The sequence below is a fragment of the Pelodiscus sinensis genome, chromosome 3 (genome assembly GCF_049634645.1).
Source record: "Pelodiscus sinensis isolate JC-2024 chromosome 3, ASM4963464v1, whole genome shotgun sequence".
Classification (NCBI taxonomy): Eukaryota; Metazoa; Chordata; order Testudines; family Trionychidae; genus Pelodiscus; species Pelodiscus sinensis.
In genome coordinates, this window is record NC_134713.1 from 116,476,219 (window position 1) to 116,488,260 (window position 12,042).

A 12,042-nucleotide genomic window follows, 5' to 3' on the forward strand; every position below is an offset into this window, starting at 1 on the left:
CGCTGCTGAAACTGATCAGTTTCAACAGTGGCTGAATCTGGACGCCAGTTCTGACTTACATACAGATTCAACTTAAGAACCCCAGGCATCCCCAAGTCAGCTGCTGCTGAAACTGATCAGTGGCTGATTCCAGGAAGCCCGGGGCAGGGGCTTCCTGTAGTCAGCCACTGGTCATTTTCAGCAGCTGCTGACTTGGGGACACCTGGGGCAGAGCAGCTGGGGTGCTGTTGGGTTGGTCCAGTGGCGCCCAGAGCGGCGCTACGGGACCAACTGGCAGCGCCCCAGCTGCTGTACCACAGGCGTCCGGAGCAAAGCCGCGGAGCACGGGGGCAGCGGGACAGCCCAGACGCGCCGTGGCTATTCTGCTGCCCTCGGGCTCCGTGGCTTTGCTCTGCTTTGCTCCCCGTCCCCCTGGTCTGTAGACCAGGGGGACAGGGAGCAAAGCGGCGGAACACGCGGGCAGCGGGACAGCCCAGACGCGCCGTGGCTATCCTGCTGCCCTCGGGCTCCGTGGCTTTGCTCTGCTTTGCTCCCCATCACCCTGGTCTGCAGACCAGGGGGACAGGGAGCAAAGCGGCGGAACACGCGGGCAGCGGGACAGCCCAGACGCGCCGTGGCTATCCTGCTGCCCTCGGGCTCTGCGGCTTTGCTCTGCTCTGCTCCCCGTCCCCCAGGTCTGCAGACCAGGGGGAGGGGGAGCAGAGCAGAGCAGAGCGGCGGAACGCGCGGCCAGCTGACAGCCCAGACGCGTCTGGGCTGTCAGCTGGTCGCGCGTTCCGCCGCTTTGCTTCCTCTCCCTGGTCTGCTGGAGACCAGGGAGAGGAAGTGCCCCGTTCATAACTGCGGATCCGACATAAGTCGGATCCACGTAACTCGGGGGCTGCCTGTACTTAGAATGTAAGGTCTTCAAAGTATGGACACTTTTTTGGCTTTACTGTACTTATTGTACAACACTGGGTAAACAGATGCTTTAGATCAAATTCTAATATCCTTCATCAGTGCTTCCTCAGTACAGTAAAAGTTTGTTGTCTAGTATGTCGAAGGAACAGGGGATTCTGGTATGGCAAAAATTCCAGTTAACTAAGTGGGATGGAGTATGAGTGTGGGAGGGTTCTGGGATGGGAGTGTGGGAGGAGTGTAGGGCACAGGCTCTGGGACGGAAATTAGGTATGGGAAGGGATTCAGGGTAGAGGGTTGAGGTGTGGGAAGGGTTTTAGCATTCCAGATCCAGACAGCGATCATCTTAGGTAGCTCCCTACAAGCAGTGGAATGTTCCTACTGCACCGAGTCAGAGGTGCAGCTAGGTGGCTCTGAGTGCTGCCTTCACTTGCAGGCCCCACCCTGCAGACCTCATTAGCTGTGGTTTCCAGCCAATGGGAGCTGCAGCGTGAGGGGGCAGAGTCAGGGCAGCTCATGGAGCCCATCCAACTTTTCCCCTGCCTAGGCATATCAGGGAAATGTCAGCACTTCTGGTGAGCCGTGCGGTACCAGATAGGGAGCCTGCCAGTTCCACACCAACCAGGCCCTGTTGAAGATTAGAAATGCTAGTTTGTAAAGCTTTCTGATTGGTAAAGTGCCATATAACACAGCTTTTACTGTACTTCCTCAAGCTGGATTGTTGCCTGAGTGAGGACTAAATATGGATTTCAGGATTTAGCCCAACATAAATGATAATCAAAAGATAATGATAATCAAAAGAGAAAAGCAGATGTGTAGAAGAGCTACTCTCGTCATAAAAATCTGTTGAAGGAATGAGAGCTAAAAGTTAGACCCACAGGAAAAAAGAGTCAGTTGGAAGCAAAATAACCAAAAACCAAAAAACCCCAACCCTTCACTAATACTCCGCCTCCCCCCCCAACATTCCCACATTCCCCTCACACAACAGAGCCTACGGGGGGTCTGGGTTAATAGATTTTGTAGGCTCCCCTAGGCTCTGGGGCCAAAAACAAGGAATTCAGTGTGTGGGAGGGGGCTGCTGGAAAGTGGGCTTGAGATATGGGGTCTTGGCAGGAGGGAGGGCATAGGATTGGGTTGGGAGTTGTTGCATCTGGGAGAGTGGAAGGGCTGACAGGTAGGGTGCAGGCCTGGAATCACGGTGTGGCGTCTGGCAGCGAGGAGGGTGCAGGAGTGAGCTAGGGATTGGAGTAGGGAATCTGGGCGGGAGGGGGTTGCAGGGTCTGGGCAATGGGGCGTGCTTACCTTGCAAAGCGCCCTGAGGCTGCACATGGATCCCCTCCTCCCATGTCCCCAGTGCTCCCAAGAACTGCCCCCCGCTGCTCCCATTTGCCACAATTACAGCCAATCAGAGAGGTGGGGGGAAAGTCTCCATCTAGCACTTTGACGTACGGCCGTTTCCCCAGCCGAGGGGAGAAGAAAAAGAGGAACAGCAGCACGTAGATCTGCTTCCTCAACTTGCCAGATCTGGCCCCAGCTTTCCTGACTCCAGCCAGTGAGGCTTGGTGCTCCAACACCCACACTCACAAACACATACGTGCCAGCCCTGTGGGGGGCCACTGAATCCAGCCTCTGGACTATAGGTTCTCCACCCCTGCTTTAAAATATAACACCACCATTTGTTTATTAATTCTAGCTTTTAACTAAGGCAAAAGACCAGTTGAAGGCAAGAGGAAGAAATTTCATTGCTAGTGGAAAGCTAGAAAGAGCTAACTTAAGTTATAATAATAAATGTATCCATGGGGTATTCTGTCTTATTTCATAAGACCAAATTGAGAGAGAGAGGCAATTTTAACTATTACTATTACTACTGCCATTGAATCTATTTGGTTGTCCTTTGATCAGACTTAGGGCACATCTATACAGTGGGGCTAAAGCCGAAATAATCTATGCAACTTGAGCTATGTCAATTGTGTAGCTTACGCCAAAATAGCTTAATTCGGCTTTTGTCGCTGTCCACACAACAGGAAGTCTGAGAGAGCACTCTTCCTCCGACTTCCCTTACGCCTCATAAAATGAGGGTTACAGGAGTTGGAGTAAGAAGTCTTTTAGCTCAACATTATTTTGACACTACATCGAAATAACGGCTTTCTGTGTAGATGCGGACTCTGTTATTTCGGAATAATGTCAGTTATTTCAAAATAACACTGCCGTGTAGATGTACCCATAGAGAATATAGTGTATTCTTCTATACCCTTCCCCTTCCCATCCACCCACACCTGTACCAATGATAGCACCAGCCAGAGCATACGCTCAGACATGCTCACGGCATAACCTTCTAGAGAATTTGTTTCTGTGGAGCCAATGAGTTTTAGGAAGCCAATTCCTCCCAAGAGCACATTTATATCCATCTAAAATTCATTTCAAATGAAATATTTATGATTTTTTGTGGTGGGGGCAGTGGGGGTTTCGACTGAGTTGAGCTTGGTCAGATCGAGTTAGACGCTGCAGGCAGTGTTGATAGAAGCCATAATCTCTATCTGTCCCTCCCCCCTCAGACTTAAATGAGCATTTATTCCAAACCCTTTCTTAATGCTGTAACATAATTCATTAGGACAGTCATAATGAGCTGATAATTAGTCTGGTAGGAGGGGGTGAGTAGAGGAAACAGAAATGCTAGACAGAGAGAAAGTCAAACAGGCTGGGGCACCTTAAAGAGCCCTGAGAGAGCCTTTTGTCAACAAAATGGATCAGGCTTACAGGCAGTAAAACTTTCAAATGACCTTCATGTCAAAATATTAGGCTGCTGTTTTTTGCTAGATGGTGGTTTCATAAACATAAAGAGCACACATATCATTCAGCGAGCTGTAACATTTGTCTCAAAAATGTGGTATACTTCCCCCCCCCCGCTTTTTTTAAAAAGCTAGTACAGCCTCCAAATAAGGGGGGAGGGAGATGAAGGAGGGAGAAGATGACATCTAATATCACAGCCTTCCATTTAGCCTGAAAATGAGATTTACAGTAGGTTTGTCTTTGTTCTCTGGTTTGTGTCTGTATGTGTTTTTAAGGAAGCAAGTAAATTGCTATAGAACTACATAGATCCAGGAGGTAGGTATAAACGCATGGAGAAATTACACATATTCTATTCAGGAAAATTACCCATTGAGGTTTACAGTTTATGGTGAAAGCTGGAAAATGACAACCGTGTTAATATGTTGTAAATTTAGAAGATAGATAAAATATGATTATTATAAAGAAGGCCTTCCCTGGATGAGTGAAACATCAAAACAATCTGTAGCAGGTGTACTCCCTTAGAAGTCCTTTTTTTCCACAGAGCGACTTCAATACAGGACTACAGGGGGTTGAATTTTCATTGCCTAAAATCGTAGGAACTAGAAATGTATTACTGAAAGCTTTAGCTGTTTTGGTATTGCACTTGTTTTTAGGCTCCCACCCCCATCTGTCCTTATCTAACAAGTCCCAGCGCTGTGGGACGCACGTAACTTGAACTAGCCAAGGACTGATAAGACATCACTGAAGCTGAACCATAAAAACATGTGTAAGCAGTAGCAAACACAAGCATGACTTGCCAATTTAATGAAAGTAGAACTAGGTAGGTAGCAGGGAGACCGAAAAGTTGGCTTGTGTTTAAATTGTGTTTCATGACTTGTTTTTTTCACTTTGACAAACAGAATTATTAAACTGTTCTCTCTCTCCCACCTCTGTCCTTCTCCAGTCTCCTTGCCTGTCTTTTTCCTTTTGAGTATCCAATTCTTTACCACTACAAGTCAAAGCACTGGGGCTCACGCAACAGTCTTCAGGTGATTTTTGGCAGCAATGTAGTAAGCCTTTAGACCATGTTTAGACTTGAAAATAGCCCTGATTTAGCTACTGGTGAGCAGCCCTCTCAGGCTACGTCTAGGTTTCTGGTAGATCTTGGATTACACTTTAATTCAAAAAGTGATCTCATGCTTAAAAAGCTTGAAGACAAGTGGGTTAGGCTGTCCTAGAGATGCTTCCTCTGGGGAAATACCCAGTCAATGGCCCCCTCAGGGTACGCCTACACAGCAGGGCTAAAGTTGAATTAAGCTACACAACCCCAGCTACATCAATTGCGTAGCTTAAGTTGAAATAGCTTAATTTGGCTTTTGGCGCTTTCTACACAGCAGGAAGTCGTAAGAAGAATGCTCTTCCTTCCACTCCTCATAAAATGAGGGCTACAGGAGTAAGAGTGAGAAGTCCTCCAGCTCGACATTATTTTGAAATAAAGGCTTGTAATGTAAACGCGCACTATATTATTTCAGAATAACATCAGTTATTCCAAAAAATAACACTGCTGTGTAGACGTACCCTCACGCACTAAAGACGGCCCCCTACTATTCTCTTCCCCGGAGCTCCTGCCTTCCTCTCCCTGCTGGCAAGTCTGGGGTCCATCTCACTCTGGCTCCCCAGCACCAAGAGGAACCACTGCAGTTCTGGCAGGCCTGCAGGTCTAGCATGCAAAGTGGGAGCTGGCTGTGGGGTGCACTCCTAGCCATATGGCGTGTGTGTGTGTGGTAGCTACGGTATCACTGCATAGCGAGGCAACTTACAAGGAATGTTCTGTGGGGGATATATGACAAATCTTTTCACTGGCAAACAGTACCCCCAAAACCAAAAATAAACCCCAACCCCCCCCAACCAATAGCGTAGTGAGGGGAAAGTGGGGGATAGTTGCCCCCCCGGCACAACATGGGGGGGGTGCAAATTGACACCCTCTGCTCCCCCTGTCATCCCGCCTGCTCCTTCTCCGCCTGCCATCACCTGCTGGAGCCTCCTCCTCACCTTTCCTCCCCCAGCTCGATCCTCCTCCATCTCCGCTGGCAGGTTAGTGCATGTGGGGGTCTGGCCCCAAACTGGAGGGGTTGGGGGAGGATGTGGGTGGTACAAGCTCCCCACCCCCCCTCCCAGGGTTGGGCTCAGCCATGCACCAGATTCGGGGCCCTGCTGCACGGTGGTGGGTGCAAATTTTGCCTTTGTCCCTGGGTGCATAGCACCCTTGCTATGCCACTGCCCCAAACAGACAGACAGGGCATCTTCAGTGTCAAATGAATCTGAGTTACTTTACATTTTTGCTTCCAAACCTGTGTGGATGTTCACAGCAATGTCAAGAAGTGCCTACCTGCAAGGTCTCTTGTGATGTTTTTGAGTGAAAAAACCCCCACCTTGTTGCAATGGAATTCAGAAGTTTTGATTGAATTTTGCTTTGAGGTTTGAGAGTCCCTCCCACACAACATTAAGTTCAAAGCAAAATTTAGGCTAGAATAAAGTGAGGCATGCACCTAAACAGAAAAAGCAGTTTACATACATCTCTGGTGGTTTAGACCCATAGTTTCCCACAGTTCTAATTATGAGTGATTTGTAAAATTAAACAATGTACCTGGCACAATTTTTCTAGGAAAGCGTCTGTTTTAAGTACTATCACGGTTCTGTCAGAAAAGCTGAATATGGATCTCAATGACCTCTAGATGAACATGCAGTTTAGTACACATTTTTTTTAAATGGGGAGCCACCATGCAGTCTTGGCATACCAACTCACTTAGATGCTAGATTTGATCAATATAGAATGAGGCAAAACTCTGACCTTGCATTCAGGTGACATTGGGTTATGCTGGCTGGCTAGATCAAGTCTATTGATAAAACTCTTCTTTTATTTTTCTAATCCTTCATTGGAAGAGATCACCACTTGTGTCTCTCCCCCAAGAATGTAACAAAGTAAGAGCCTCTGGAAACCAAACCCAGCCCAGATGCCATAATGCCAATTGCTTACTTAATAAAGGGATGTAACTGACAGAATGCAGTTCACATGCCTGCATTTTAACATCTTGTACTATATTCTTATAATTTAACAAAAATTGTAAGGTTTTTTTTAAAATTACATTGAATTATTATAGATAGTGTAGTTAGAGTTTGGCGTTTCCATTATGTGAATGACCATTTGCTTCTCCCTCTGTTTGTGCAACTGTTTGAGTTGTACATATGAACTGAGAGTAGAATATAATTACAGAAAAGGCTGGTAGCATTGCCTATTAAGGTTGCTGGACACTTTCTATGATAAGATCCTGTTTTTCAGTTGCTTACAACATGGCCAAATCTTAACCACTTGGACTGAAATTTTCCATGCTGCATGGCTGCCTGATATGGAATTTTACTGCTGTAGTTTCAGTCAAAATGGTTCAGGTGTTTGAGACTAAAGGTAGGAGAAAAATAGCATTGTTTTGCCCATGTTGAAAAAAAAAACCTGGTGATTTTTTTTGAGACGCTCTATTATTTCTCACCTTCTCCCCTTGCTTTGGAGCAGGGGCTTGACATTTGATAAAGGGTGATATTTGCGCCAGGGATATATGCCTTTGCTATTCCTGTGAAAATCTGCTCAAATCTGGCCGAGTTAGAAATCTTTGAAAAAATCACAATTTATACAAACTCAGCAGAGACTTAAGACTGTAGGTACATATCCTAAAGATTCTATTTGCACTGAACATGCTCTATCCTGGGGTTCACATGGTTGTGAACTGGGCTTACCCTGCCATTGCAGCTGTGGGTGGCTGCAGGCTCAGCACCAGAACTGAAAGCAGGTTGTCTCTCCTGAGCTATTGATGACCCCTGCTGGGACTAGGAAATATGGAGGAGGTAGCCGCTTGATTTGAATGGGGATCAGAAAAGAGAGAAAATGGACAAGAAACTGGGAGGAGGGGAACTGAAGTGGCTGAGAAAGAAGACTGGGAATGTCATGGGGACTATGGAGGGGCAAAAGGACTGGGGCAGGGATGAAAACCCTGAAAAATGGAAGACTAGGATGAAGAGCCCAGGGTGGGGAAGAGAGGACAGACAGGGGTCAAGTTTGCAAGCAATGGGGGAAAGTATCTGCTCACCAGACCATGTAATGCTATCCAGGATTCCAAGTCTCACCATTCTGCTGCTGTCAGCAAATGCGTGACACCCATTGGCAAAGTGTCCTATCCCTGCCTAGTGCTGGTCCACATAGAGGATGACAACCCACTATTGTTATCAGTTACTCCATTAGCTTAAGTGGAAGAGGTGAATCTGAAGGTTCCAACCCTGATGATCACCCATCTGGGTGTCTATGATATTCCATAATGGATTTTTTGGGGTGGAGAGTTGTATTTTTCCTCTTTCTCTCTCTCTCTCTCTCTCTCCTTTACAGAAGAACACCAGTGCTTAGCTTTGCACCTTAATAAAAAGTTAGGAAGTTTCAGGAATAAAGTTGCCTTAAGGATGATCTGATGGTTAAAGCAGATGAATAGGGGCGGCCTGTCCATATAGGCGAACTGGGCGGTCGCCTAGGGCGCCAAGTTAAATGGAGCACCAAATGGTGGCACAATATCATTGAGGGGTTTGGAGGTAGGGGTGCCGATTGCATGGTTCTCCTAGGGCTCCAGATGCTGGCAGCTAGCCTAGGGCCACCCCTGCGATGAATCCTGCCCTGGAGAACTGGCTTCTACCCTGTCTCTGCCAGAGAGTTTCTATGATGCTAGGTGTCACTAAAACCAAAATGTTCATGCGTTGTCACTAATTGTATGTTCCCTGTTTCCTAGGTACTTAAGTAGAGACACCTAGATTCTGATTTGCAGGAGTGGTGAGTAGTCATAGCTGGCAAACACCATTTCCCCCAACATCATTCTGTAAACAGCTTAGCAACCTTTGCTGACACTTTTCATAACACTTAAATCTGAGGTAAAAAAACACCACAGAAAATTCCAGCCCAAATAATTAGTCTGGCAAAGTTAGAAGCAAGTGATAATAGGGTCTTCTAATGGAAAATATGAGACAATGTTAATGATAGGTGTCACTATGATACATTCAAATAGTGGGTTCAGACTCATTAAGGTTAAGAAATATTAAACTAAGGCTAATGTTCTGTTCTTGGCTCATGTTGGGATGGGAAAATACCTCTTAGCTACATTCAACTTGGGGCAAAATTTTATGGCGGAGTTATAAAAAGTTGAGGGTAGGTATTTTTAATGAGTCACTGTAAAGCCTTAATGGTATCAGTACAAGTAGATTTTATAAACAGTATTTAAGATGTGAACACATGGAGTTGGGGCCCAAGACATGAGTGGTAGCTGTGATAGTATTAACTTTAGCCAGATAACAGTGAGCATTGTAGGGAGGGTGCATTACATAAGCGAAATAATAAATTTGATTTGTTTTTTTGAAATGCTGACACACAAAACTGAATTAATCTCATGGTTTTCCCTGTAGTCCACCTAACTCTGGCTGCAGGCAGATGCTTACTGCTGAATAAGACAAAAATATCTCAGCACTCTAACACTGAAGTGAAGTGCAGATTTTTTATTTCATAGGGACAGAGATAGTAGAGTCTCGACAAACATCCATTAATAAAGCTTTTTAAATTGTGATGGCCACGGTATAGGTGTGGGTAAAGAAGGTTGTCTAATTGCAAATTTGTAATGGGTTGGGGAAGTAAGAGGATTACAAGGATGAGTGGAAATAGGTATCCCTGTGATCAGGTGCAAGCCTGGGAAAATTAGAACTCAATGAGAATGTGGGAGTGGGAAGAGCAGAAAGTAAAAGAAAATCAAGGACACAACACAATTCATTGGAGTTGAAAAATCTTAAATCTCAAAACTAAGAACACTTAGTGAAGGAAAAGTGATGCATGCTAGGAAAATGACTAGCCTTAATTCTCCAAGCATCATGTCTGCTATGGGTGGGTATTTCTATGTAACATCTGAGGTGCTGCTGCTGGATGTACCACTTTAGTTGCAGCTGAGGGCAGGTAGAATTAACATTTGCTGCTTTGCTCTGGTGTTGCAAGAAAAAAGTAGGAAGAGGTTGCAGGCAGGTGGTATTTTAGTTTCTGCTCAAATGTGAATGTTCACTACATCAATGTCTACAACCACTTTAAAGAGTGATTAACTGGCACTGTGGCTTATTATAGTGGTTTGGTCAAGGTGGACCAGATGTTCCACTGCTCAAGAAAATGTGGTAGGTTAGATTCTGCCCTGAATATTTGCTCATAACTCACATTGGTATCAATAGGAGTTGAACAGGCCAATTGGTGAGTCACAGTTGAAAGAATGAGACAGTCTTTTAGGGAAAGGAGCAACTGAACAAACTCCTCTGCACCCTCAAACTCGGTTCTGCTCCCATTTCACAAGTAACCCCATTGAAGATTATCTGTACCAGGAAAATGAGCAAGATTTGGCACATGGTGGCCTTCACAGAGTTTGGTGTACAAGAGGATTTATATAACTACAAGCAAGAAAGGGACCAGGGAGACTCACAGCATCCAGTTTCTTCTACTTTGGCAGGGAAGATGAGCGCCTTCACAAAAATAAATGATGCAGACCTGCACCTGCAACCTTTAATGGTTTCATACACACAGATGCTTGGAGCTGGAGGTAGACATGGGAGATGTGGCATTTTGATTTGAGATTTTTGTACAACTCTTCTATATTTCTATCTTTCTATCAGTCATATATATTTGTATATGGCGGAAGTTCTGGCCAATAAGATACCTTTCACCACACGGTTGGTGTTGAGTTAATCCAAAGCAAAGGTCAGATGAGGTACTAGGGAAAACTGAATATGTCAGTAAAATGACCCCTTTAATTTGGGTTGTCAAATCAAAATAAATACCAATTGGAATTGTCATATATTCCCCAATAACAATATAAAGCATTAATTTGCTTTGGTCTGGTTCCTGTAACAAGTACTATCTTCCAGAAGGACATACACATACTTTTGGTGGGAGAGCTTCTGGTCCTTTTCCTCTGTATTCCTTTTCTTCCCTGTAATAGCATCTTACCATACAATGTTTTCCTTCCTGCTTCCTGTAGGGGATAGTAAATTGAGCTTGTGTCTTTTTTTTTATTTATAAAGGAAGTTTGAACAGGTTGTATTTGTAAAAAAAGAATTGTTTGTGTAAGTCCTATTGAGGCCAGAGTCCTCTGAATCTTGGGGAAACAGTAGTGAAATGGAGAAGCAAGAAAGTAAAAGTAGAGGTATTAAAAGAGGAAGGCATTTGAGGCAAACAGCCTAATTTTTTATACACTTATTTATAGTTATGCCTATTTAACTTTAAAAACTGATTTTAACATTTTATTAAATATTTGAAATCCTTGCTCCTTTAATCCAGGTGTTAAGAACACACAGAGGAAAAAAATAAAATTCTTGATCTTCCAGAGGTTCTCCAATAAAATCAGGAAATATCAAACTTTACCTTCTTGATTTTTTTTCCTCTAAAACTTTTTTAAAAACCTCAAACATCCCCATTCCCTGGGCCTTTTATTGTTTCATAAGCCAAAAAAGTCCATTTAAAAAATCAAGTTTGCCTTTAGAAAAGGCTTCGTTTCTGGCAGCAGTATTCCTCCATATTTAGGGCTGTACTCTGCTTCCACTAAATTTGGTAGGAAAACTTCCACTGAATGAAATGGAAGCAGGATGGGATGCCCATAGATATTTTCACTTGGTGTAGTACCACTATATGGCTTCCATTAATATCAGAGAAAGCCATGTGCACACTCAGAAAAGAAAAGATTCCTTTGCCTCTGTTATATTTCTATCTTTTCTATCAATCATATATATTTGTAGGCATAGAATTCTGATCCTTTTGAAACAGCTGTTTCAGGCCTGGAATTCAGGGGGTTAAACATTTTCCATGGGTTTAAACATGGAGCAATAAAAAAACAGCCAAAAGAGAAACTCACACCAAAAACATTATTATTAATAATAATAAAAAGACATTTTGGCCATTTGGTCATAAATAGTACTATTCAATAGCACAAGAAATCATGCAGACTGTGCAGGGAGACATAAAACTACTGAATTATGTATTAATGTGTCATATATAAAAGGGGAAAAGCACTAAAGAAAGATTGTAGGAAAAAAAAAACCCTGCCATTAAAAAGTGAATGCATACCATTTGATCAATTATGTTAAACATAAAACAAGAAAAAGCGCCATTTGGAAGTTAACAAGTTAAATGCTCTTACTTCTGATACTGGATTTTCCCTTATAAGCTATAGAAAGGTGTGGCTAGATCAGAGGTTCAAGAACTGATTTTATGTCTGCCCTCATCTAAATCAGATTTTTGTTTTGTTTTGCTTTGTTTTCTTACAAACT

At 44.1% G+C, this 12,042-nt stretch overlaps 1 long non-coding RNA gene across 2 annotated transcripts in view; it reads left to right on the plus strand.

The window, feature by feature from the left end:
- Positions 1 to 12,042, plus strand: part of LOC112544034 (uncharacterized) — a 120,314-nt gene that overhangs the window by 52,298 nt on the left and 55,974 nt on the right. Inside the window, exons 1-2 of one of the 2 annotated variants that reach the window (XR_012902756.1) lie at positions 1,956 to 3,915; positions 8,490 to 8,530. The exons of the other annotated variant lie outside the window; for it this stretch is intronic. This is a non-coding gene — a long non-coding RNA (uncharacterized LOC112544034). Of the gene's footprint in view, positions 1 to 1,955; positions 3,916 to 8,489; positions 8,531 to 12,042 lie in introns of those variants that run through there. 2 annotated transcript variants of the gene reach the window in all.